The sequence below is a fragment of the Lagenorhynchus albirostris genome, chromosome 11 (genome assembly GCF_949774975.1).
Source record: "Lagenorhynchus albirostris chromosome 11, mLagAlb1.1, whole genome shotgun sequence".
NCBI lineage: Eukaryota > Metazoa > Chordata > Mammalia > Artiodactyla > Delphinidae > Lagenorhynchus > Lagenorhynchus albirostris.
In genome coordinates, this window is record NC_083105.1 from 100,029,235 (window position 1) to 100,055,086 (window position 25,852).

A 25,852-nucleotide genomic window follows, 5' to 3' on the forward strand; every position below is an offset into this window, starting at 1 on the left:
TAAGTTGTTCATGACCTGAATTTCACTGTATAACCTGACCTTTGAACTATGTTCTTCAGCATTGATCTTGCCTACCGATTTAAAAGCCTGCAATTCCTCTCCATTTCCTCCCAAATAAAGCCCAAATTCTTTAACACGACAGATAAGACCATTTAAATGGTCTCTATCTTCCATTTCAGTTCTGCCGTCTTCACCTAAGCACCCTGTGCTCCCAACACACCTGGCACCTGCCTCTCCTAGGTGCCTCAAGCCCACTGTGCACTCTCCCATCTCTCTGCCTTGCCTGGGCCCTACCCTCAGCATAGATGTGCTTCTCGCTGCAGGGAAAACTCCTCTCAATCCTTAAGAACTATCCCAGATGTCACCTCCTCTGAAGACTACCTTGACCTGCCCAAGCAGAACTAAACGCTCCACTAGATTCCCACGGTCTTGAGGAATTCCCTTTTTGCTTAGCATTTAGTGATCATCTGACCCTCCTTGTCATAGCTGAGCTGGCCTTTTCTATTTTTGAATTGGTAGAAATAACTTTAAAAGAAAAAAATACCGCTTTGGGTCTTTTCTTTCCTTTACGATTGGCCCTTGTCTTCCTCCTTCTTTATCTTCCACCTACCTCTCGCCCCACCACCATCTCCACGCTGCTCAGAAGCACCAGGAGAATGGGAAGGTCAGCTCAGGAGGAAGAGGCATGTGGTCAAAATTAGTGGTGGCGAACCAATCTGGTTCTAGTGTCTCTTCCTCCAGACCGACAGGGAGTCCAAGCTTGGTAGAGGCACAACGCAATCCATCCGAGTCACAGGAGGTTGGAAGAGGCAAGGGGAGGTGGAGAAACCAAGGCAGAGTGAGAACACTGGCGAAGGCGCTGACGTGAGGAACGGCATAAATACTGATTCACGGGCTGCAGCAAACCCTGATGCCAAACAAAGGCCCTGTGGCCGCCTAAGATGGTAGGCAGTAGAGGCCCTGATAGAGGCCCTGATTTACAACTAGGCGCAGAGTTTAAGCGAAAGACCCCCGCAGTGCTCTGTTGTTTGCAGAGCAATTATCCACACATTATTCCATTTCACTATGGGGTGTCAGAGCTGGAGGGAAATTTCAGAGGTCAATTAGCCTTATCCCTCCTCCCACAGCAAGTCAAAAGGCAGGCAAGTGACTTGGCCGAGGTCACATCCCTGAGTTAGCAGCTGAGTGGGATGCTCTTCTATCAAACCTGCTTCACACACACGGGTGCCCAGAGCTCCCCTGTTCCCGTGGGTTCAGAGGGCTCTCACAGTTTTACACGGCCTGCATTTCAAAGCCCCTCAAGGACGCAGTGTGGTGCCTCCCAGACCTTTGACAGATTCCCAGGCAGAGACTCTACAGCCTCCCTCTGGTCAACCTTCTTAAAATTTGCTGCCACATGAGCTAAGCTGATCTTCACAGTATCATATCCCTATGACCAAGAGTGCCTAAGCTATGAACTCACCAGTAACTCGTGCCAAGCTGCCTCTTCTTTTGCACAAGATGTTCATTTAAAATCAAATTGCACATAAATCCCTCCAGTTTCTGCTCATTTCCCTCAGCCCTTGGCCTTTTTTGGTCTTTTTTCCCCTCTCTGCTCCCAACCCTGTCTGCTGCGAGTCTCTGAGATGACACACGGGCAGGGAGAGCTGGGCCGTCTAGGGGAGCATCCTGGAGTCGCGCTGGAGCCGATGGGCGAGCCCCAGGGCCGTGTCCGCCCGAAGCGCACAGGCTCCCCGAGGGGGTTACAGGGGTGGCCTGACGCAACTACCCTCATAGATCTGGAACGCCCTTTAAGGACTCTTCTAGAACAACTCCCTCATCTTACAGATGTGGAAAATGAGGCCCGGAGTGCAGAACGACTTGCCCTTGCAATTGGGGAACCCAAGCTAGGAGAGAACCCTAAGTGGCCCCTCTCCCGGACTAGTTCACTTTCTGGACCGCTGCCTCTGACTCTGCGGATGAGGAAACTGAAGCTTAGAGAGGTGAAGAGATCAGCCATGATCCCAGAGCTACAAAGTGCGGGCTTCAGTACTGGACCCACAGTGCGATGGGAGCGGCAGCGAAGGGAGACGGGGAAGGGGTTGGCCAGCCATTTCCCACGCGGCGGGAGACGCCTGAACAACTCCAGGGGACGCTGTTCGTACCGCCCCGCCAGTATGTGCCCCTGTTCGGGAAGCTGGGGACCGGGTCCGAAGGCCTTTTCCCATTCAGTGGGATTATGCCTTTTGAATTGTTTTTTTAAAAAAAAAAGCTGCAGCGAGCGAACCCTGCCTGACAACACCGAAGGAATTTTTCCCAGGGATCGGCCGAAAGCTGACTCACATTTAAAGACTTGCCCAAAGTGGTCATGCCCCTCTGAGCAAATACCACAGGCATGTCAAACCCCGCTCCCCACGGCCCCGCCGCCAGGCCCCGCAGCTGCCCGGCCCGGCCCAGCCCGGCCCGGCCCGCGATTGGACGAGCGCCGCGCTGCTAAGCCGGGCCAGCCAATCGCGGCTCCGCGTAGCCGGGCCAGCCAATCGTGGCGCCGCTTAGCCCGGCGCAGCCAACCGCAGCGCCTCTTAGTCGGGCCAGCCAATCGCAGCGCCGCCTAGCCGGTTGCTATCCGGGTCCCGGGTCCTAGGGAGGCGCGGCGGAAGGCGGTTCCTGCTTGTTTTCTGTCCCGCGGGCGGGGGCGGAGCGGGAGGCTCCGGCTGTGTGTTTAGGCAGGTAGGGCCCCGGAGGGAAGTGAAGAGTGAGCGCTGAGCCGCCTACGAGGGAGGGAGGCTGCCTCAGGGCCTTGAGCCGCAAGGTCCCACTGCGGCACGTGAGCTGACGCGAGCTGCCAGGGACTCCGGCGCCGGCGCGGGGCGCATCCCTGGGAACCCGTCCTTGGGAGCCGCTGACAGTCCAGCTCCAGGCTGCCCCAGAGCTCCACAACCCGCCAGTCTTTTCTCCTCCAGTTGTGGAAGGCAAGAAGAGGCACAGACCCATCAAGAGTGCAGAAGGTGCTGGAAAGATATCAAACGTCCGAGGTCTCTCTGTGTTCCCAGATAAATACACGTGTGAGCCTGGCTGAGTCTCTTCACAACTATGGTTCTCGATTTTTCTCATCTTTAGAATGAGAGGTCTGGTCCCCTGTCACCTCTAAGATTCTGGTTCTTATCTCAACACCTAGAGGAACATTGAGGTCTGGTTCTCCTTCTCAGGCCAAACCACTTTCCACCGGGCAGCCCAAGGGCTTTTCTTAACACATGAATGGAATCAAGTAGCGCCCCCCCCCCCCCCCCCCCCCCGCCACACTTGTCCCCTTCCCCCGCCCCCACCTCTTTCCTCCCTCGAGGGCCTTTGCACATGCTGTTCCCTTCATCCCCCACCCCAGCCTCTCCCTTGGCCAACTCCTAACTCCTCCAGGTCTCAGCATAAACGTCACCCTGATCTGAATTGGTCCCACTGCCATTCCCTCTTACGGCACCCTGTGGTTTTCCATCATAGCACACACCCTAAACTGTAATTTTATAAGTTTATTTGTGTTTATTTGCTTAATGTCTCCTCCACTAGAAAGGACAGAGGCCAGTTCTGTTTTTTTTTTTTTTTTGTACCACATCCCCAGTGTCTACCACAGTGCCTGCCACTCGGTAAATATTAGGTTGAATTCATTAAAAAATTATCTTCAGGAGAGTAAAGAATCATTGTACCCATTTAACAGATGAGGCTGTGGAAGCTCAGACAGGTTAAGTAACTTACCTACATTCAAATGGTCAAAAGGTGACCAAACTTATCTCTGGTCTTCGGTTTCTGTTAGGCAATTGTATTAGGAGATCATAGGCCTTCCAAGAGGTAGCAAATAAATACTAGAACAGACGGTTATAGCATTTTGGGTGCTGTGGTTTTCCTTCTGCTATCCAGGATTTTTTCCAGCCCATTGAAAGTTCCATTCACTTATTCATTCTACAGATACTTATGGAGCATCGATTATGATGAGCCCAGCAGCCCAAGGTTAAACAGGAGAGTTCCCTTCCAGAACTTACTGGTAAGTGTGAACTTTCAGACCACAAGATATAGCCTTGTCTACCAAAGCGCAGAATCTACTCTGTCCATTTAGTAAAAAAATTGGGTCATCTATTCTGATGTTTTGTTGATTTCAGTGTCCTGGTATGTAGTAGGCTTAACCTGTATTTTTAACTGGACTAAAAAAAATGCATTCCCAAAGCTGGAATATATTTTTTAAAGTTTAACCTACTGTTTCTTTGGATTAGCAGTGTTGTCTGGGAACCAATCATGGTTATTTCTAAAGGAGAAAGATGCTACAGCAGGGAGATGTACACATGGCAAGAGGCTTTTCTGGGTACCATTCCCTCAGCTGTGCTCTAGAAGCTGGCTGTGCTGTCAGCTGCACCAAGGACACACGCACACCACCAGCACCACTGCCACTGCCACCACCAAATGGCTGAGTCAAAATGACATAAAAGGGAAGGGAGATGATACTCAGACCAAGTCCCAGCTCCCCCATATAGCCACGCCATGTGATCTCTGGCAAGTCTCTGCCCTGCCAAGCCCCAGGCTCCTTATCTGGCCCCAGTGCTTTCCAGCTATGAAGCATCTGTAAAATGAACTGGCTCCATTACTTTATTCCTTTCCTTATTCAGCAACATTTATTAATCATCTCCTATAGGCCAGGCACTCTGTCCAGCACTGGGACTACAATTGAGAATAAAACTAACTATGGTCTCTGTTCTCAGAGAGCTTACGCTCCAGTGGCAGATACAACCATCAATTAAATAGTCACCGATCAAACAATCACCATACACATGAATTACAAATTGAACTGAGTGCCACCGGGTGATCACATTGGCGTGTGCACCAACCCTGAGGCAGGAAGCCTCCTGCACACTGAAGGAACCAGGGGAATCCAGCGTGGCTGGAAGAGAGCTGGGAGGATAGGAGGGCCCGAGTGGTGCAGGACCTTGAAGGACATGTTGGGGACTTCAGTCTTGATCCTGAGGGCGAGGGGGAACCACGGGAGGGTTTTAAGAGGAGGATTCGATGTTCCAGTTTTTATTTTAGAAATATTTCCAGCTGAGGTATGGGGCATGAGTTAACAGAGTGGAAGTGAGAAGACAGGTTGGGAGGTGAGAGATGTTGGGAACTTGAATTAGGATGATGATGGTGGGGAGGATATGACAGTGATGGGGAAGAAGTGATGATGGTGGGGAAAAGATGATGGTGAAGAGGTGATGATGGAGGGGAAGAGACGATGATGGAGGGGAAGAGGCGATGATGGAGGGGAAGAGATGATGACGGAGGGGAAGAGATGATGACGGAGGGGAAGAGGCGATGACGGTGGGGAAGAGGCGATGATGGAGGGGAAGAGGTGATGACGGACGGGGAGAGGTGATGACGGAGGGGGAGAGGTGATGATGGCGGGGAAGAGGCGATGATGGAGGGGAAGAGGCGATGATGGAGGGGAAGAGGGGATGATAGAGGGGAAGAGGCGATGATGGAAGGGAAGAGGTGATGATGGAGGGGAAGAGGTGATGTTGGTGGGGAAGAGGCGATGATGGAGGGGAAGAGTTGATGATGGAGGGGGAGAGGCGATGTTGGTGGGGAAGAGTTGATGATGGAGGGGGAGAGGCGATGATGGAGGGGGAGAGGCGATGATGGAGGGGAAGAGTTGATGATGGAGGGGGAGAGGCGATGACGGAGGGGAAGAGGCGATGACGGAGGGGAAGAGGTGATGACGGAGGGGAAGAGGTGATGACGGAGGGGAAGAGCAAGAAGCTGTCTAAACTGGAGAGAGTGCATCAACACTGGTCTATCTTCAAAGCCCAGTTTCTCATTTTTTTTCCGTTTTCTCCCAGTAAAAAGTGCATGCGAGACTGTAAACCTCAGCCCTTTCCATACCTGACACTGCACCAGACTTGGTCTATATGTGCTTGTGCTGGCTCCCATTTACTGTGGATTCTGGACACCCAACGTGGATCCCAGAGCTGAGAGTCTACAGAAATATATGTGTATCTTCTCTCACTGTCCCCCTGGCTGTGAACAAGTCCCCACACATCGTCGCCTCTGTGGGCGCTTTGGGAGGGGATGTCTGCCTTTCCCTTGAACTGACTTCCAGAGCAAGTATTGCTTCTGATGCTTTGACTTCTGTTGTGGGTAACGTCGGGGAGGGTGAGAGCCTGCAGTGTGGACTCCTTGTGGGCAGAGCCGATGGGGAAGGGTGTAGCGAGCAGGCCATTTTCCACGTTCACCCTAGGGCCCTTGTATGGACCTGATTCACTGGAGTCAGCCTTTCCCTTCTTGGGCCCATCTTGGCCCTCTGTTCATCCTTCCTGTGAGCCCCAGCAAGGCCCCTTGCCTGATTCACTTTCAGTTCCCCAGCCTCTCCCTCTCTCTGTCTCTGTCTCTCTCTGTCTCTGTCTCTCTCTCAAACACACACACACACACACACACACACACACACACACACACACACACACACACACACACACACACACACACACACACACACACACACACACACACACACACACACACACACACACACACACACACACACACACAGCCTCAGGCTGTGGTGTTTCCACCCAAGAGGGAACACATCACCTGCTCCGCACGAAATGAGTCTTGTCTAAATGAGAAAATGTGCGCACATGTGTTTCCTTGACTACTTCACAAAGCTGCCCTCTAACCACCATCTCCATGGAAGCCTTCTGCTCACTCCACCTGAAAAGGTAGATCTTTGGGTAGCCAAGCCCCGAACTCCACTGGCCGGCTCCCTGGGGTGGGGATCCCAGTGAGGACCCAGTGCACTGCCTCGGGGACAGGGAGCTCCATACCAGAGAGCATCATCCCAGCTCCCCTGGCCTCCTGCCACCCAGGGCCCCCGGCAGTCCCTGTCCCAAGAGAGTCTAGGTGAGCGATGCGAATAGCTCCGGGCCCTCCCGACTGCGGTGTGTGTAGGAGGGTGAGCATCCCCTTTTCTATGAAGGCAGCACTTGTTCGGAGTTCTGAGACTCTGACAGTGTCCACTTAGCAACAGCCAGCGAGTGGGTCTGGCTCGGGTCTGTGCTGGAGAGAAAGCGGGGTGCCTGATGGGTTTGACTCTGATGAGAAAGCAGTGTAGAGAAGGCTTTTTTTTTTTTTTGGTAGGGGTGGAACTTTTCAACTTTATTGAGAAACGACTTATGTAAAATGAACTACATTCAGAGTACAGTTCCATGAGTTTTAACGGTTGTATATACCCATACAAAACATTTCCATCACCACACAATGGGGTTTTAAAAAATCATTTTAGATTGTTATATAGTATTACGCTTTCTCCTGACTGGCCCTTCCCAGGTTCCATTCATTCTTTCCTTCATCCGCTCACCAGGCTAAGAGTTACCCGAAGGCAGGGTCATATCTATGCATCTGTGTATTCCCGCCTCTGAGCACAGAGCGCGTTCAGTGAATGAACCCATTTGGCGACCATTCACCCCGTGCCATGCACGGCCCTGGGGGACCCAAGGCGGGTACAGGACACCGTCCTCGTCTTCTGGAAGTCGCCATCCGGGTGGAGAGTCAGCTGTGGCAGAGCGATTGCCCAGGCTGTAACTGTAGGCCAGGGCTGTAACTGTAGGCCAGGGCTGTAACTGTAGGCCAGGGCTGGAGGTGACCCTGCAGCAGAGGAGGACTCCACCCTCAGGAGGAGCCCCTCTCCTGCTGCCTCTGCACCGGCTCCAGGCTTCACGTCTTCCATGGCCTCCCTGGGGTCCCACGGCCCACGTCGGGGGTCTGCTTTCTGCACGGGGACAGGCACAGGTCTGACAGTGGAGTTGGGATCCAGTTTCTGTCAGTCCCCTGCTGTCTGACTTGCACGTGTTCTCAAGCCTTCCTGAGCCTCGGTTTCTTAATCTACGAAAATGACAGCCAACATCACAAGCCGTTTCCCTGTGCCAGGCTTGGTTTTGACTTATTTGGTCCTCCCAGCACCCATGGTCTTGGTTTTACAGATAAGAAAGTGAGGCCCAGGGAGGGAGCAACCCATCCACAGGGGCAAGAGCCGAATGGAAACCCTGGGAAGCAGCTCCCAAACGAAGCCTGACTTTGGCCCGCGCCGGCTCTCAGGCCCCCTTCCCAGGCCCCCTTGCTCTCAGCCTCTCAGGCCAGCTGCACCCAAGCAGAGCACGTCTCCTGGCATCACCGGCCTTTCAGAAACACGGGTCCCTCTGTCTCTTTCCGCAGGCCTTGACCTCAAGTCCAAGCCCAGACTCCAGGCGCGTCCTGCCGCCCCGCCCCCTGGGCTGAGCTCCCCCCTCCCCTTTCCTGGGCGCACAGCCTCAGGTCAGCGGTCAGCGGTCAGGTTCTCTGACCCGTCCCCTCTAGCACTCCCCTTTTCCCGGCCGGCCCAGCAGTCTTTCAACCTCAATTGACTCCTGCTGTTTTCTCCTCTTGGGCTCTCTCACTTCCTTTGCCCCTTTCATCCCTGCCCCCCACTCGGCTCCCACATCCTGCCCTGGGGCCCTGTCCCCGGCCCCGAGAAGTCTGTCTCGGCATTGTTCTCCAATTCCAACATTAGCATTCTCAAACCCACATTTGCATTTGATGGCTCCTGTCCCAGCTAGACAGGGGCACTCTGATGCCTATATATTTTGGAGAGGAGCGCTTTCTCCCGCACAGTCTCATTTTCCACTTTGACTCCAGAGCATTCTCTGGTTCTGGCCCCGATTTACTCTGGGCCAAGAGAGTCAGGCCAGCACCTTTAGGCTCTGCTGGGGCTTATAGGCTCTTGGGCGGCTTTGCCTGTAGGAGCTGGAGAACAGAAATCTCACTTCCCCCGCCTCCCAGCCTTGCTCGGAACATGAAAGCTTCTTGCAAGCTCGCATCTGCAACCAGTGTTCTCTCCTCCCAGGCTCCAAGACCTGGCCTCCAGCATTCCGCAGCACAATTGCGGAGGCCAGGGACTGGGGTTCGCGGTGTCACCTCTAGCCGGGACACCCACCTGCCATGTGAACCATCTCCGGCCTCGGTTCTAGGAAAAGCCACGAGGATGGGATAAAGAAGCCTAGTCAGCCAGTATTTCCCAGGGCAGGGGTGTTCCGGCTTTTAGTTTTTCTCTGCCTCTGGGCTTCTGGGGTTCAGCCAGAATTAGAACGGCCAAGTGCCAAGCAACTGAGAGAAAGGGATCTCCTGCCAGGTCTCCAGGGGGTTCGAGGCCACTTCTTACAGAGGTTTAGGGAATTGTGGTTTGCATGGCAGGGCTTCCTGGGGTTGCATCACAACTTCAGAGTGATTTATGACTCCTGTTCCTTTGAGAAGCTCTCGACCTCCGTTTCCACCTACAGCCGAGTCCTTCCGTGCAGCGACCCTACAGAACATCTTATATGTGTGGTGCGGGGGTGGGTATTGAGGCACTTGGGCTGGGGAAACAGAGGCACTTCCGGGGGCGCGGGGAGCTGGGCGGGGCGTGATCCTGGAGGCTTCTGACTCCAGGGCGCCAGCGGGCCCATCCAGGGCAGCAGCAAAGGAGACAAGAGGAAATCTTGATTCCTCCAGTTCTGTCAGGATTCAGCTAGCATTGCTGGGAAGAGTTCTGTGTTCCTGGCTCTGTGCTGGTGACTAAGGTTGATGCAAAAAACAAAACAAAACAAAACAAAAAGAAGCTGGTGCGCCTAAAACTCCAAGTATTTATGTTCTAGTGGGAAATCCATAAATGCACCGTATTATTAATAATGACTGCCCCTCGATCACTTGCTCGTGCGGGGTGTTTACGTGCACTGTTTCTAACTTTCACAGCAAGTTATATTCTGGTGCCAGTCTTACAGATGGGGGAAGAAGGGCTCCTAGTAAAGGCTCCAGGATCACACGGCTGGGAAGTTGCTGAGCCAGAGTTTACACCCATTCGAAGTTCCTGGCCCGTGCTCCTTCCCCAGCACCACAGTGCAAGACGAGGCTCAGCCCAAGTACCAAAGGGTGTGAAATAGCCATGTGCGGGGGAGTCCAGGGAGGGAGCACCCCCACCTCGCTCTGGGAACAGGAGGGGCATCCAAGGGGGGCGGGCATCTCTGGAGAGAGACGCCCAGGGGGACGCAGGGAGCAGAAGCACCGAGGTGCACCAGAGAAATAGTGAGTCATCCTGTTACCGAACCAAACGTGGGGCCGCTCGCCCGGGCACAGGAAAGCCGATCTACTGACCCCAGGTTGTAGGGAGGGAAAGGGCAGCGTTTATTGCAGGTGCCAAGCAAGGAGTCGGGGACGGCTCGTGCTCCAAACACCCGAACTCCCCAAAGGGTTTCAGCAAAGCATTTTTAAAGGCCAAGTAAGGGAGGGGTGTCCCGGGGTATGTGATCTGCTCATGCACAATTCTCTAACTGGCTGATGGTGAGGTAACAGGGTGATGTCACAGGGGTTCACATCAATCCTTAGGCTCCAGGAGTCCTGGGGTCTATGTGCTCATGGTCATCAAGTAGTTAGCTTCTCCCATTTGATGGGGGGCGGGGGCGGTTTCACATCGGTAAATCAACTTGGGACATGTGCATCAGGTACTAGCAGGTTGGCCAAAAAGTTCCTCTGGGCTTTTCGTAACATCTTGCAGAAAAACCCGAACAAACTTTTTGGCCAACCCAATATTATCTAAGTCCTTCAGAGAGGACCTAAAGCAGAGGATAGCGGAGAGAGGTCTGCCCCGGGAAGCCCCCGTAGGTTACAATCCTGGAGTCTAGGATCTGAGGAGAAGAGAGTAGGGAGTAGGTTGGCACCAGAGCACAGAGATGTCTGTAGGCATCTGGCCATGTTCTGTAGGTGTTCAGGGAACATGGAAAAAATTTGAGTAAGCTAGTGATGTGAGAACTCAAGAAGACATAGGTAAAGAGTCTTGGGATGGGGAGAGAATAAAATGACACAGGAGATTCAGGTTACTGAAATCCCAGCAAGGGGCAAAGAGATCTGGAAAAAAGTAGCCTGCGAATGGAAAGATGGTGTTAAGTATCTGAAATGATTTGGGGATGAAATGGGGGTCTGGAGCACGAGGTGAGGTGTGAGCCGGAGCTCCAGGTTTGGAGATTGTAACTTAAAAGGTGATGCTTGGGACTCCCTGGTGGCGCAGTGGTTAAGAATCCGCCTGCCAATGCAGGGGACACGGGTTCGAGCCCTAGTCCGAGAAGATCCCACATGCCGTGGAGCAGCTAAGCCCGTGTGCCACAATTACTGAGCCTGCGCTTGAGAGCCCACAAGCCACAACTGCTGAGCCCGTGGGCCTAGAGTCTGTGCTCCGCAACAAGAGAAGCCACCGCAATGAGAAGCCCCTGCACCGCAAAGAGTAGCCCCCGCTCCCCGGAACTAGAAAAAGCCCGTGCACAGCAACAAAAACCCAATGCAGCCAAAAAATAAAAATAGAAATAAAATAAAATAAAATTAGAAAAAAAAAAAAGGTGATGCCTGAAACCCTAGGAATGGATTTAAGCAACAGGGGTAACAGAAGACAAGAGAGGCGGGGATCAAATCTAGAATCAAAGGTCAGAGGGCAAAGGTGAGACGCAAAGGAGATGGAAAAGAAGCAGTGGGAGGGGAGAAAGTAAATTCCCAGGTGGCTGCCTCAGTCAACTCTGTCTTGTCGCTGCTTGAGACTCACATACCAGATTGGGGCGTGACTGCCAACCCTTCCCCCTGGCCTGTACTCTGAGCGTCAGCGTCCTAATTTGTAAAAGGAAACAGGGCATGAGTGTGGCATCTTACATGATGGCTGGAGAAGCAGAGCACTTCCTAGGGGCTCAGTCGATGGCAGCTCTCATGGTTATAAGTGTGGTCTGTTTACCCTATTCTCTTCCAAGGTCAGGACCTCCTCGAGATCAGGGAGCAGATCTTCGTATGTACCCCAGTTGACACTGGACACATTACAGTCACTCTTCAGATGTCTCTCGAATGCTGAGAAAGTGGGATGGATGAGGTTTTCCTGTTGCCACCCTGATCGTTTAGCCCCTGTTGGCTGTTAGTCAAGAAAGAGCTTGAGAGTCAAGAACCAGGCCCTCCGGAGGCTCTGAACACCAGCCCCTTCCTGTCCTCGGCTTCGTTTTCTCTGCCTAGAATATCAGCCTCAAGTTTCCATTGATAGGGTCGTGGGCAGGGGCCCGGGGCCAAGACAGCAGCCCTGAGACGTGGCTGGTGCCAGGCCCGGTTCTGCGTGGGGCATCGGGGACTTAGGAGGCCACCTGCGTCACTCAGACAAGGTCATGGGAAGGACCTGCTGCTTTCTAGACTCCCGTGATCTCAGGTGGTGAGGGATGGGTGGGAGAAGCTTGGAAAAGCGAGGGTACCTACCCACGCCCCTCTGGTGAGGGGCGCGGTGGGGAGCAGAGGCTGGGCAGGACCGAGGCCGGGACTGTGTGGCTGCAGCTGCCCCAGGGGGCTTTCTTCTCAGCCGTGAGGGGAGAGGAGAGACATCCATCCCGTGGGTCTGGGGAAAGGGTTAGGGAAGGATTCCTTCCCTCTCATCAGCACATCCTGGCGTGTCCTCGCAAAGCTGGCTCGAGGAATCTGCCCTGGGAGCTGCTGTTAAAATCTGCTCTCCACTAATGATGGCTTTTTTTTTTTTTTTTTGTGGTACGTGGGTCTCTCACTGCTGCGGCCTCTCCCGCTGCGGAGCACGGGCTCCCGACGCGCAGGCTCAGCGGCCATGGCTCACGGGCCCAGCCGCTCCGCGGCATGTGGGACCTTCTCGGATCGGGGGACGAACCCGTGTCCCCTGCATCGGCAGGCGGACTCTCCACCACTGCGCCACCGGGGAAGCCCTAATGATGGCTTTTTTGCCCACGTTTGTTTGAGTGAGGCGGAGGTGTGAAGGGCGCAGTGTGGAAGCCCAGCGTCCCCCTTGCTCTTGGCTGTCCCAGGCTCTGATAATGCCAGTGGCCGAGGCAGCCACTGAGCTATCAGGCCCCCGCTCCCCGAGCTGGCGGCTCGGCTTTCATCTCTGTTTGTGGCCAAGGACAGGGACAAGGGGACCAGTGCCCCGGCTGGCTAATGAGTAATGGGAGCCTTGTCTGTCTGTGGCCCTGGACATGCCCCTGGGATGACCTTGAGGTTGCTGGAGCTGGGCAGGCCAAGGCCAGGGGGCCATTTCTTCTTTATCCTCTCTGCTGCTACACACCCCCCCCATGAGTCTCCCACCCCCTTCACCTAAATGCCTTGGTCTGAGTCATTTATGAAAGTTATTCCAAAGGCTTTCCTCCTCCACTCTGCTTTTATTACACAGTGGAGAATGATGGGGCAAGTCTGGTGTCCATCTGAGTCAGCAAACTGTACAGCCTCTGGTTACCTTCTTCCTTTCCCCACCCTGAGTGTTTGTGCAAATCTCCCTCTAAGGATGATGAACAAAGCCATGGAGGGGTCAGGCGCACACCTTTGTGAAGGGCTACGTCATCTTGATCTTCCTTCCTCGGGTCAGATCGCTTCCTGCCTTTCTCTCCAAGGGCCTTGAATGGCAGCCCAGTAGGAAGGCAGCAGTCTTTGCTTCCTCCACGTGTGCCTCCCGTGCCTGCCCACGTGGGAGTCTCTTCTCTGTGCCCGTGACTTACTTGCTGCTCTGGGTCCCTGGCGCAGTTACCCAAACTCTCCTAGCTGCACCAGGGGACCTGCAGCACCCCTTCCTAGGGCTAGCGGGGCTGCACAGAGGGCAGATGTCAAGTGCGAACAACAACGAAAAGATAGGAATTCCCTGTTTTGGAGCCTCGTGTCTGTCCTCCTCCCCAGCAGCAGCATGAAACACAACACGTGAAAAATGTTTCCCAAAGGAATGACTGAATAAATGCATTGCTAATGGCAGCAAATATATGTGGGCATCTGTCCTCAGGGAATGAATCAGTTCATTGATTCTGAAGTGTCACTGTCTCGCAAGGAGTTGAACCAGGCACATGGAAACCATGCCCTGAAACAATTGAATTGGGCCTTAAAAAGTAGCAAGACTTTCCTATTTTATGTTGGGTTAGTTTTTAGGGAGATGAACATTTGAGAAAGAGCTCCAGCCGCTGACAGAGCATAATTAGGTTGTAGCATCTGTATTTTGTTAGGTGTTGGGTATATTTCTATGGGGTGGAGAAATGGATGAGTGACAGATTAGCCATCGGCGATGGGAACAGTGCTTATATGAGCTGCTGGGGCTTGGGTACTTTTCAGGGGTCTGGGTACCAGCTTGCCGTACGGTCTTTGCGATGCCTCTTACCTTCTCTTCCTCCACCTGCCTGCCCCCCAATCTGAGGCGTGAAGCGCCACAGTCCCCAATCTCCGCATCTTACAGGAGAGCTAGAAGGCGAACACAGCCTGGGACATAGGCCTTCAGCAGCCTCCCAGGCCAGTCTCCTATGAACATGATCACCTATCCTTCTGGGGCCTTTAGAGCAAGCAGAGTTGAGGGAAGGGAAGAGAAGAGGTTGACGGGGGAGACGTGAACTGGACAAGTCACCGCAGGACAGTGAGGCCGAAGAGAGCACCTTGATCTCCCTCTCTGCTGTCCTGTCTCCAGGCAGCATCCACTCTGCCTTCCTGCACAGTTAGGCTCTCCTAGGGACGGGGCCTGGCAACACAGAGGAGAGGCGGGCAAAACGCTGGTGGATTAACTGGCAAAGCTCTTTCTCATCCCCTGCTTTAAAGCAGCTGTTTCTTCAGGAAGTTCCGACAGGCCCCTCAGAGTTGTGACGGGACCTGTGGCTGGTGGGGCTCTGGGCTGCCTCAGCCGGGGGCTGCACTTTCTCAGCTGGGAGCCGGAACTTTGTGACGCATCCCGCAAGGAATTCCAGGAGGGCTGGTGACTGGCTCTGGAGCTTAGAACAGCTGCTTGGTGATGGCAGAAGTTCCAATCTCACTTCCTCCAGGAAGCCTTCTGGGATTGCCCAGCCAGGTGCTCCCTTCCCAAGTCCTGTAGAGCTTTTTTTGGGACACTTAAGACTCTCTTTTGTAGTCCCATGCTTGCGTCGTTGTTTTCTCCCTTTACTAGTCTGGGAGCTGTTAACAGGAATGATTCTGATCTCATTTTTCTTGCATTGGTTGAGTGTCTATAAATACTGTTGACTCAATGAAGAAATAAATGGCCATGTCGCCTGTGCTGGCCTTCTCACCTCTCCAAGTTATTTCCAGGAGAAAGGAGGCAAAGTTTAAAGCGCCTTCAATACCTATTTTGGCCGCCTGTGATGACGGTGCAGGCAGGATGAGGGTGCAGTGCCCCAGGGGAGGGAAGTCCAGGAAGTAAAGTAATGGGCGGACAGTTTAGCGGAATGGAATTCATGTGGGTGCTAACCCTTGGGTCCCATTTTCTGGTTTCCTGGCCTGCCCTGTTTGTAAGGTCACGGTGCCTTGCTCTGTGAAATACTAGCTTGAACAAACCTGCCTTTTTACAGCCCCATTTTGGGCTTCAAAGAGTGAGCCCCTCGTTAAGTTTCAAGAGGCAGGCTAGCAAGGTGGGTGGGATCTCAGGTTCTAGAACCCACTTCCTAGATTCACCACTAAATGGCTGTGGAAACTTAAGCAGGTTACTTAACCTCTCTGTGCATATGCAAAGGAGGGAAGGAATAGAAGCCGCCTCCTAGCATGCGGAGGATTGAAGGACTGAGCAGGTGGAAGGCTCTTAGAATGGTGACTGGCGGTGCTCGCCTGCCCTGATGGAAGCATCGGCGTTGAGAACAGCACCTTTTGATCCTAAGTTACTGAGGTCCTGCTTCCCAACAAGCCATGCTGATATACCTGTTAATGGAGAAACTTTTTCTGGGTCTTCCCTGAATGCAAGATGCACTGGACATCCACTCCCCACGACCATCAGCGCCTCCTGACCTTTATCTCCTGTGACCCCTGACCCCGACCGGGTCAGAATGTGGAGGCTCAGCCCAGGGGAAAGACGGGCTGACCCTGGGTCAGCCTAGACAAACACCTGCCTTCCGGGGAGGCCAGGTGATAGCATTCCTGAGGCCTGAGTGGGCTACACTATGCGTCAGCAGCAATCCTGTCTGCTCACTGCCTAGGACCCCTTCATCAGGTGGCCGGGCATCCCAGCAAACTCCCCAAGGCCATCTGGCTCGGTTAGAAGAGCTTCAGGGGCCTTGGCGCACACATTCTCGAGCCTGGAGTTAGAACGCATACCTGGCTGTGTTCAGTGCCAGGTCTGGTTGTAAGATCCCCCTCCAGAGAACAGGCAAAGGAAAGGGAGCTCATGCCCAGGGACAGGTTGAGTCCGTGGTCAGGACCGTCGCAAACTCTTCTTTAAAAGAGGCAGTTTGGGGTGGGAGATTGGGATTGGCATATATACACTATTGATACTATGTATAAAATAGATAACTAATGAGAACCTACTGTGTAGCTCAGGGAACTCTACTCAGTGGTCTGTGGTGACCTAAATGGGAAGAAAATCCAAAAAAGAGGGGATATATATACATGTATAGCTGATTCATTTTGCTGTACAGTAGAAACTAACACAACATTGTAAAGCAGCTATACTCCAATAAAAATTAATTTAAAAGAATAAAATAAAATAGGCAGTTTTAGGGTCGATGCACAGAACGATTTCAGAAAGGAAATCCAGTGGAGCAGTTGACGAAGACCTGGGTGGGAGGTAAGACTTCGAACGCCAGCCGGTGAGAAAGCCACGTCCTAGTAGAATTGCAGCATTTGTTTCATGGCCAGGCAGGTGTTAGGTGCGGTGCACAACCTCAGCACAGCCCTCTGAGGTGTGCTTGAGGAAACAGAGTCAGACAGTGGCCGTCACACAACTTGTAAGTGGGGAGGTTTGAACCCCCGTCTCCTGGCTTCTGGCCCACTTCTTAGTCCATTGTTCACATCTGTTCATCCTGGAAGGGACCCTGGAGCTAGTCCTGCCCAGACTCTGGCCAAGTAGAGCATTAACCTAGCAGGATGCCTCCCCAGCAAGAGTTCTGTACAATCCACCCCCCTCCCCCCCACCCCACCCCTCCCCCACCGTGGAGATGCATGAGGAATGGTCAAGGCTCTGAGGCGTCGTGCAGTAGAGACCCACGTGTCCTGATAAATGGAAGCACAGGGTGAGGAAGGAATTGCCTGAGGGCCACCAGCCAGTTAGTGGCAGAACTGGGATGCCAACCCAGTCTTCCTGACCCTCAGCTATATTTTTCTGCCACGCCTGGCTGACGATGTTCCTTAACTTGGTATAGACCCAGTGGGGACCCAGAGTGAGGAAAGACGGAGATTTCACCTCTGGCTGGACGCAGGTCAGGAAAAGGTCTCAGGAATATTTACATTCAACAGATCAGCAAAAGTCCATCTTCAAGGGTAGTAGGATATCCAGCTGCCGACGAGGGGTGAGATCAAAGCCTGGGCTGTGGGTTGGATAATTCTAGGAAGGATTTCTGAAAGATGGAAGTGTGGAGACAGATTTTGAGAGGCTGAATCACTTGTATTTCTTTATTTTTTTGTTTTAGTATTTTTTTTAATTGAAGTATAAGATGTATTCATTTCTGCTCTACAGCAAAATGATCCAGTTATACATATATATAAATCTTTTAATATTCTTTTCCATTATGGTTTATCATAGGATATTGAATACAGTTCCCTGTGCTGTACAGTTGGACCTTGTTGTTGATCTGTTTTGTATATAAAAGCCTACATCTGCTCCCACTCCATCCCTCCCCCAAGCCCCTGCCCCCTTGGCAACCACCAATCTGTTCTCTACATCCTTGCTGAGTCACTTTTAAAGGGAAAATAATTAAATGTCGAATGTGAAAATCTTATTTTATTCATTTAAGAAAACGATTTTGCACAGGTATGACTCCTATAAAGATTAGCTGACCCCCCCAAAGTGCCTTTCCCTCTTGCCTCCAGATGTGCTAATTGAATATCTTACATGAACCACCACGATTCACCCACCACGATCCACCCACCACGATCCACCCACCACGGTCCACCCACCACGGTCTACCCTGACACCTTCTGCTCCAAGGTAAGGCAGCAGGCTTTCGGGGGCAACAGCAGTACACTTGGAATAGGAAAAATCCATGTTTGAGCCCTGGCTTTGTGATTTGGGGTCCTTCCCTTTATCTTTCTGGGTCTAAGTTTTCTTAATAAAAAAAGAGAGGATTAAACCCAAACATGGGTCCACAGGCAGACAGCATCAGCATCACCTGGGTTAATGAAAGGGACAGCTTCCTGGGCCCTACACAAGAAGTACTGCAGCAGAACTTCCAGGGCCCATGATTTTAACAAAGGCACTAAGTATTTCTGATGTGGAATCAGGCTTAGGAACATTGGACTAAATTATTTTTGAGCGCTTCCAGCTCTCAAATGAGTTGCTTACGCTTACAGAATATCAACATTCTTGTCATAAAATTAGATACTAATATTCACCTCCAAGTCATATATATTATATCAACATATTGAGGACTTCATCAACTCTAAAACCACCTACAAGTAATATCAATATTTGTAGAAAACAATTTTGATGTACAAAAACTCACTTCATAGGGAAAATATAGAAAGCTCACACCCAAGTCTGTGGGAATCTCCTGCACGGTATGTGCATGAGACCTTAAAATCGAGCTGGTCTCAAGCACGACTATGAAACACATGAAATTTTTACTTGGTCATGGTTTTTTTTATATATAAATTTATTTATTTTTGGCTATGTTGGGTCTTCGTTGCTGTGCGCGGGCTATTTCTAGTTGTGGCGAGCAGGGGCTTCTCTTGTTGCGGTGCACAGGCTCTAGGCACACGGGCTTCAGTAGTTGTGGCACGTGGGCTCAGTAGTTGTGGCTCTTGGGCTCTAGAGCTCAGGCTCAGTAGCTGTGGCACACGGGCTTAGTTGCTCCACGGCATGTGGGATCTTCCTGGACCAGGGCTCGAACCCGTGTCCCCTGCATTGGCAGGCAGACTCTTAACCATTGCGCCACCAGGGAAGCCCCACCTGGTCATGTTTTTAACCTTTTGGAACTTTTCCAGCTCCCGTTAATCTCCCTTTACTTTTCTGGATTATCCAGAGAGAAAGCTGCAGAAGTGGTTTACACAAAGTCAGCGTTTCCCAAAGTGTGTCCTGTGGAACACTAACAGGTGTTAGGGAAAGAATGGGGGAGGCTTCTGGGTCAACTGCATTTGGGAAACGCTGTGCTGACCAAGTTTTATCAAGAATTTCGAGAGCCTTTACCACGCTAATATTAACAGCAAATCTGCAAGAAAGCAAAAAGTGTGATTAGCGTTGCCACGCATATTTGATCAGGGAGACCCTTTATCGAGGGCCATCTCTCAGGACCAGGATAATTTTGCATTAAGGTCCCAACCCTTTGGGCTCATTCCTCTGAGGTGTCCTTCCTTTTCAAATTAGGACAGCTGGGAAAGCAAGACTCAAATCAAAGTGAACTAAAACCTGGCTGTGGGTCACCAGGGGAGCATTTAACAAATGTGAATCCCTGCTCTCCACCCCCGGCAGACTGCGTCAGTGCGCAGCCAGCCCCAGATCATCTTTGGACCAGTGATTGGGAATCCTCCAAGGAATGAATCACTTCAGGCATCTAAGTGGGAGGAATGCTTTTGGGTGTAGAGGGTAGAGAGGGAGGAAGACTGGTTGGTCCTCCAGCATTCCTTAAATTGCATCAGGCTGTCAGGGCATCAGCTCTCTCTTGTGAAGCTGGACCCTCCCCACAGGATGGGAGGAGGCTTCTCAAATGTTCTCAAATGTACCTGAAATCTGGAGACTTGGATTGTTGTTCAGATGTGATCATAGCCTCCCTGTGTGACCATGGACCAGTCCCATAACCTCTCCGAGTTTCACTTTTCTCTTTGCAAATTGGCAGTGTTCATAGACACCTTGGGCCCTTTATGGAGACATGGTGGAAACAAAGGAGGCTAGGAAAACAACAAGGATTCACTGTATAGCACAGGGAACTATATTCCGTATCTTCTAATAACCTATAATGGGAAAGAATCTGCAGCTGTACACCTGAAACTAACATAATAGTGTAAATCAGCTATAGTTTAATTTAAAAAAAAAACAACGAGGCAACAGACAAGGCTGTGTTTCTGGCTTTTCCAAAAGCAACAGCAAGTCAGGCTATTATGATTTTTAATCCAGATTTAATGTCTGTTAAAAACTAGCACTTAAGGTGCTAAGAGACACAACCCTCTTAGTTTCTTCCGAAGAACCTTTGCATACGGTTTGAAATAGTGAATCGACATTGTATTTTTAAATAAATATATTAAGGAAAGGATCAGTGAAACAAGCAGGTCTGTACCGGGCAAGACAGGGCAGGGAATGGCACAACTGTCCTGATCACTCAGCCCCAGGCGTCCCCGATTTGGGGTGGGGATTATCTAGAAAATCGCCTCAGCTGTCCACTTCATTTTCGGTGCTTGCTCAATGGACCACTGTCACATACATTTTTTTAAAACCTTCCAGCCTGCCACTAAGATTGGGGGTTATGTCGACAGTCCACAAACCTGGACCTGTGGAAAGAATTTCACTTTTTTTATTTTTATTTTTTAAAGAATTTTTGATGTGGACCATTTTTTTTAAGTCTTTATTGAATTTGTCACAATACTGCTTCTGTTTTGTGTTTTGGTTTTTGGGCCCCAAGGCATGTGGGATCTTAGCTCCCTGACCAGGGATCGAACCCACACCCCCTGCATTGGAAGGCAAAGTCTTAACCACTGGACCGCCAGGGAAGTCCCAAATTTCATTTTTTAAAAAATACATGATGTCCACTGGATTAAACTAATTGGGGCAAGACCACGCCTTTCAAAGAAAGTGAGACTGGTTATGAAAGCACTGTTTACCAAATACCCATCATGTGCCAGGTCTCAAACTAGCTCCTTTTGTAAGTGTCATCTCATTTAATCCTCAGATCCGTTTAATTACTTTAAAGTAGATGGGGGATAAACAACAAGGTCCTACGGTATAGCACGGAGAACTGTATTCAATATCCTATGATAAACCATAATGGAAAAGAATATACAAAATAATATATATATATGTATAACTGAATGACTTTGCTATACAGCAGAAATTAACACGTAGGTCAACTATACTTCAGTAAAACAGTATTAAAACTGGAAAAAATTAAGTAGATAGGTAAGGAACTGGAGATGTTAAAAAAACAACCAATTAACAAAAAAAGCAAAAAACACAACCTGCCCGAAGACCACAGTTGGTGGATTTGAAGACCAGTGTTTCCAATGCCTGTTGCTACTTTCCTTCCTAGCTCCTTCCTTCCAAAATGGGAATCTTTTAAACTTAGAAGTCTCAAGGAGGCATAAGATCTATTCTCCTTTCATATTTCATATGAAGACAACACAGGACATAGAAAATTCTTAATTCTAACCATGCAAGAGTAGAGCTCAGGGGGCTTCCCTGGTGGCGCAGTGGTTGAGAGTCCGCCTGCCGATGCGGGGGACACGGGTTCGTGCCCCCGTCCGGGAAGAACCCACATGCCGCAGAGCGGCTGGGCCCGTGAGCCATGGCCTTCTGGGCCTGCGCGTCCGGAGCCTGTGCTCCGCGACGGGAGAGGCCACAACAGTGAGAGGCCCGCGCGCGTGTACCGCAAACAAACAAACAAAAAGAGTTAACTCTCCTACACTGGGGTTTTCAAAAAAAGAGGATTCACCATTGCAGATCCAGCACGAGGGCATGCCTGGATGGTGGCCCAGCACCTCATTAGAGAGGGGCTGTGAGCTGTGCAAGATACAGATGAAGTGGGAAATTATACCCCGTCCTAATGGTTGGGCCTCAGTGTTCTCCCCCTGTGAAAGGGGAGTGAGAATAACTTACTCACCTGAAGTCGGAGGTGATCTTCCGGCCCAGGCAGGGAGGCTGCACTTCCGAAGGATGGATGCCTGGAGAGCTTCCATTTCCCCATTTGAATGGGCTCCCCCCTGCTCTCCCCTGAAAGGTACTTCGAGCAGGACAGTGTCTTTCTTCCCTTGTGGGTCCACTTAACCCTGAATAGAAGCCGGGCATCCTGCCTTCCAGCCCAAGCTAGTCCAGACCTGGCACATCCCCACCTTGTAGGACACTGTAAGCCTACGTGTGTGCGATCTTTCACAACCATCCTTCCCACAGTCTGTGGGATGTTCAGAGGGCCTGGCACCCAGGGAGAAGGGGCAGGCAAACCGCCAGCCCAAATACCTTTCCCGAGGAGGCCCTGGGGAGGAGAACCCATCAGTGGGAGGGCACGTGCCACTCAGGGAGGCAGGGGCTGGAGGGGCCGGGCCAGATTCAGGACGATAACAGGAAAGTCTGCACGTAGCTACCAGCCCAGGCAGGGATGTGTTCACCTGGAAACTCGGTGCCCCCAAGAATGGCTGCAGCTGTGGGGTTTGCCCCTCGGGGTCCCAAGCTCCCAGCCAGGTGGTAGGAGACTGCCCCTGCTGGAGCAGGCGCTGCAGGTCTTGCCCTGGGAGGAGAGTGGGGCGCTGAGGGCCAAGATGGTACCAGGGAGCCGCAGTCCCTGTGCCACGGGCACCTGGCGCCTCCGGGCACAGATTTCTTATCCACGGCTTCCGGAGGTTGCTCTCAGCCAGGCCTCGATGTCTCTCCCGGTCCTGGCATTCATCGGCACCCAGGGCTTTGTGCAGTGACAGCCTCCTCTCCTGACTCAGACCCAGCTGAGCCTCCTGAAGCTGTGCCTCTAGTGAGCCCGGGGGTCGGGACCGCCGTGTGTCCCTCCCGTCTCGGCTTTAGTTGGCTGCGTGTTTTGAGAAAACCACCTGACCTGCTGTACCTTGGATCCCCCAGCTCCATCTAAACACCTGGCTTATGAAAAGCAAAGGTGGAGACTCCCTGGCGATCCAGTGGTTAAGACTCCTCGCTTCCACTGCAGGGGGCACGCGCTCGATCCCTGGTCGGGGAACTAAGATCCCACGTGCTGTGCGATGGTGCAGCCAAACAAAATTAAAAAATAAAGTGTATAATTCAGTGGTTAAAATAAAAGCAGAGGTGGACCTAGAGATTCTGCCAGTCCTGGCCATTGAGGAATGAGAAAACCGGTCTCTCAAAGATGGAAAAATAATTATTCAGGACAAAGTAGAGCTAGGTCTGCTAGTGTCTCTAGTAGCTATTACCTGCTTCTTCCTTAGAATCGCAATCTGTAACCTAAACAGAAGGATGACATTTATCGACTTCCCTTGTGGCCAGTAGAGTTTAGGGGAAGTGTAGTGGGCAAGTTCCTGGAAGTGTCTTTAAAGGGAAGAAGTGCGTCCCTCTTCACTGCTTCCTTGTTTCGGCAGGTGGGCTGCCGGCCTGAGAGCTGGAGCTCAGCAGTCATTCTGAGCCATGAGGTAGCAGCCAAGCTCTGAGAACAACAGACCACATAGAAGGATCCTAGGTCCCTGATGACCTTAGGAAGCCTCCCTGGCACCCCTGCACTAACGCCTCCAGACTTCTATTGGAGGGAGAAATAACTTTCCATCTTGTTTAAGCCAATACTATTTCTATCACTTGCAGTCAAAGCTAAAACTAATTGTACCAAGAAGACAGTACGTGGTTCATTTGGAAGAAATAGCCAGTTCTAGAGATCTGCTCCATTAGGAAAGCTTATAGTTTAATTTGCGTAGAAGAAAGGATCTCGTCATCTTGGAAGAGGTGGTCTCTTGCCTACAGCTCAAGGCCAGGGTCTAGAACCTTAAAGAAAAACTTCAAAAGGGGAGCTCTGTTTTTATTGATTGGAAAATAAAAAGAAATGCCTTTTTGGGAAGGTCACTGCCCCAAAGGAGCTGACTAGGTAACGTTAACCTATGTGTCACACTTAGGATTGGGAAGGCGAGGAGGGGAGCCTTACAGCACATACATCCACAGCTGGGTGTGAAGTAGCATCTTTGTGTGGCCGGCAGGGGGGCAGGGATAAGAGCCCTTAGGAGTGGAAGGAGGATGTGGGTGGAAGTAGTCCAGACAGTGAAGTCATACACGGCCCATTGCATTATAGTCATTTATGCATTTACTCTGGTTTATTAAGCAGCTATTACGTTCAAGGCAAAAGAGGACACAATGATCAGACACAGACCCTGTCCATATGCAGCTTATGAAGCCTGGTAGGGAAGGTAGGATGTAGCTTACCTGTGAACACGAGATACAGTGATACACACCTGGGCAGGGGCTGGATCAGGTGCTGTGGGTGTGCAGAGCATGAGGAGGTCCCTGCCAGGCGTGTTTCAGGGAAGCTTCGTTGGGAGTGGGCTTCGTCTGCGGTTCTGCAGGGTGGGTCAGGTTTGGACGTGCAGGCCCGGTAGGGACAGAGAGTGCCTTCTCCCGGGTCTGCCTTTCTCCAGACCACTGGTAAGATGTCCACTTCCTGGCAGTGTGATGACTAACCAGCCCCTGCCAAGGCTGTGGATACCGTAGCTGTTCGCTGCGGGCAGGAGTGTGTTCTGTATAAGATGCAGGTGGCTTGGGGATGTCGTTATGGTCCAAAGCTGAAAGAGGAAGGGCCAGGCCAGCCCTCGGTTTCTGAGGTAGATACACTTCGACTGCCATCTCAGCTCAGTTCCTCGAGCTCCTCAGGACTGGAGGCTTGGATTGAGATGGCCCCGCCAGCTGTGGCCAGGCCTCAGAGGCGGGCCTTAGGAGAAGCCTAGGGAGGTGGTGGTGAGGGGGCCGGGAGCCGGGCCTCCCCCGAGCCCATCATTCCATCTCCAGGGCCCTAGAACCACGGTCTGGCGTAGGAGGCAGCTCCAAGCTTAGGGACACGGGAAACACCAAAGCAGATAAGTGCCCGGGAGAGGCCGTAAGAGGGCCAGGTCCCCTGGCCCTGGAGGCCATAGGAACTGATGGCCAGGCTGTCGGGGACACTGCAGGCAAACCATGAGGGGGACCCCTGGCGCTCGGGGCTTCGTGGTACATAGATGTGCTGGCCGCGGGAGGAGTGGCTTCCCGTAGTTCCAGTGTTCTGTTCTGTTATTTTTTCTTCTCTTCCCTTCTCCTCTCCTCTCCTCTCCTCTCCTTCCCTTTCCTTTCGAGGATGAATCAGCACAGACCCACGAAGATTCACCACCGCCATGCCTAGGACGCTCACCTCCATGCCCAGGGTCCGTGCTCAGACATGACCATACCCAGGGGAGCTGGCTGTTTCGTCTTTGTCTTTAGTTTTATGAGTACCTGGAGGCAGAGGGGTTGAGGGAGGGGCGGTGATCAGTAAGGAAAGCAGAAATGCTTTTGCCTCTCTTCGCAAGAATAATGGGAGAAAAAAACTAGACCTCAAACGGTGAGGTGTTTGTTGCCCCGGAGTAGAGCGTGTCCGGGCGTGGGGAGTGAGGGCACATTTTACTGTTCGTCTTTGAGACCTTTGCCCGGAACCAGGAAGTTTGTTTGGCCCACTTTACCTGCCGGGGTCACTTTCTATCTACCTGGAGGCACAATCTGCCGTCTGTAATATCAGGGTCCGTTGCCCTGGAGACCGTGACGTTAGCACATCAGCCTTCTGGCTGGAGGAAGGGAACAGTCTGCCGAGACGGGGCCCCGTGTACAAATAAATACATTCCAAAGCAACAGGTGAGCCTCAGAGAAGCCAGGTCTCTGGTTTCCACTGAAATGTTTCTGACATTAAACAAACATCGGAGGAAACACAAGCATCTGTCTAGAAGCGAAGCCTGGAGCTCATGAATTCCAGGGCTGCGCCAGGGCCCCTGCATCTGATTTCCTGTGTGGGCTGAGACCACTGGCTCAACCTCTCTGTGTCTGGGTGAACTGGCTGTCTCTCCTTCCTGGCTTCCACCCTCAGCCCCGGCCTCTTGGTGAGCTTAGGGGGGCAGATGCAATTGGAAAGTAGAAGGAAGTGTTTCATTCCATGGCGGCACTAGGCACAAGTGGGCAGGAGAGATGATCACCCTGCCAGGGCTCATAACATCCTCTCTCCCAGCAAAATACCACCATTGGTTAACCCCTTCCCATCTGCAGTTATTTCAC

The 25,852-nt window shown here is 51.9% G+C and overlaps 1 long non-coding RNA gene across 1 annotated transcript in view; it reads left to right on the forward strand.

Moving 5' to 3' along the window:
- Positions 1-2,733: 2,733 nt before the first annotated feature.
- The window catches only part of LOC132530075 (uncharacterized), a 110,736-nt gene continuing 87,617 nt past the window's right edge, over positions 2,734-25,852 (forward strand). Inside the window, exons 1-2 of the long non-coding RNA XR_009543641.1 lie at positions 2,734-2,987; positions 3,937-4,012. This is a non-coding gene — a long non-coding RNA (uncharacterized LOC132530075). The remainder of the gene's footprint in view (positions 2,988-3,936; positions 4,013-25,852) is intronic.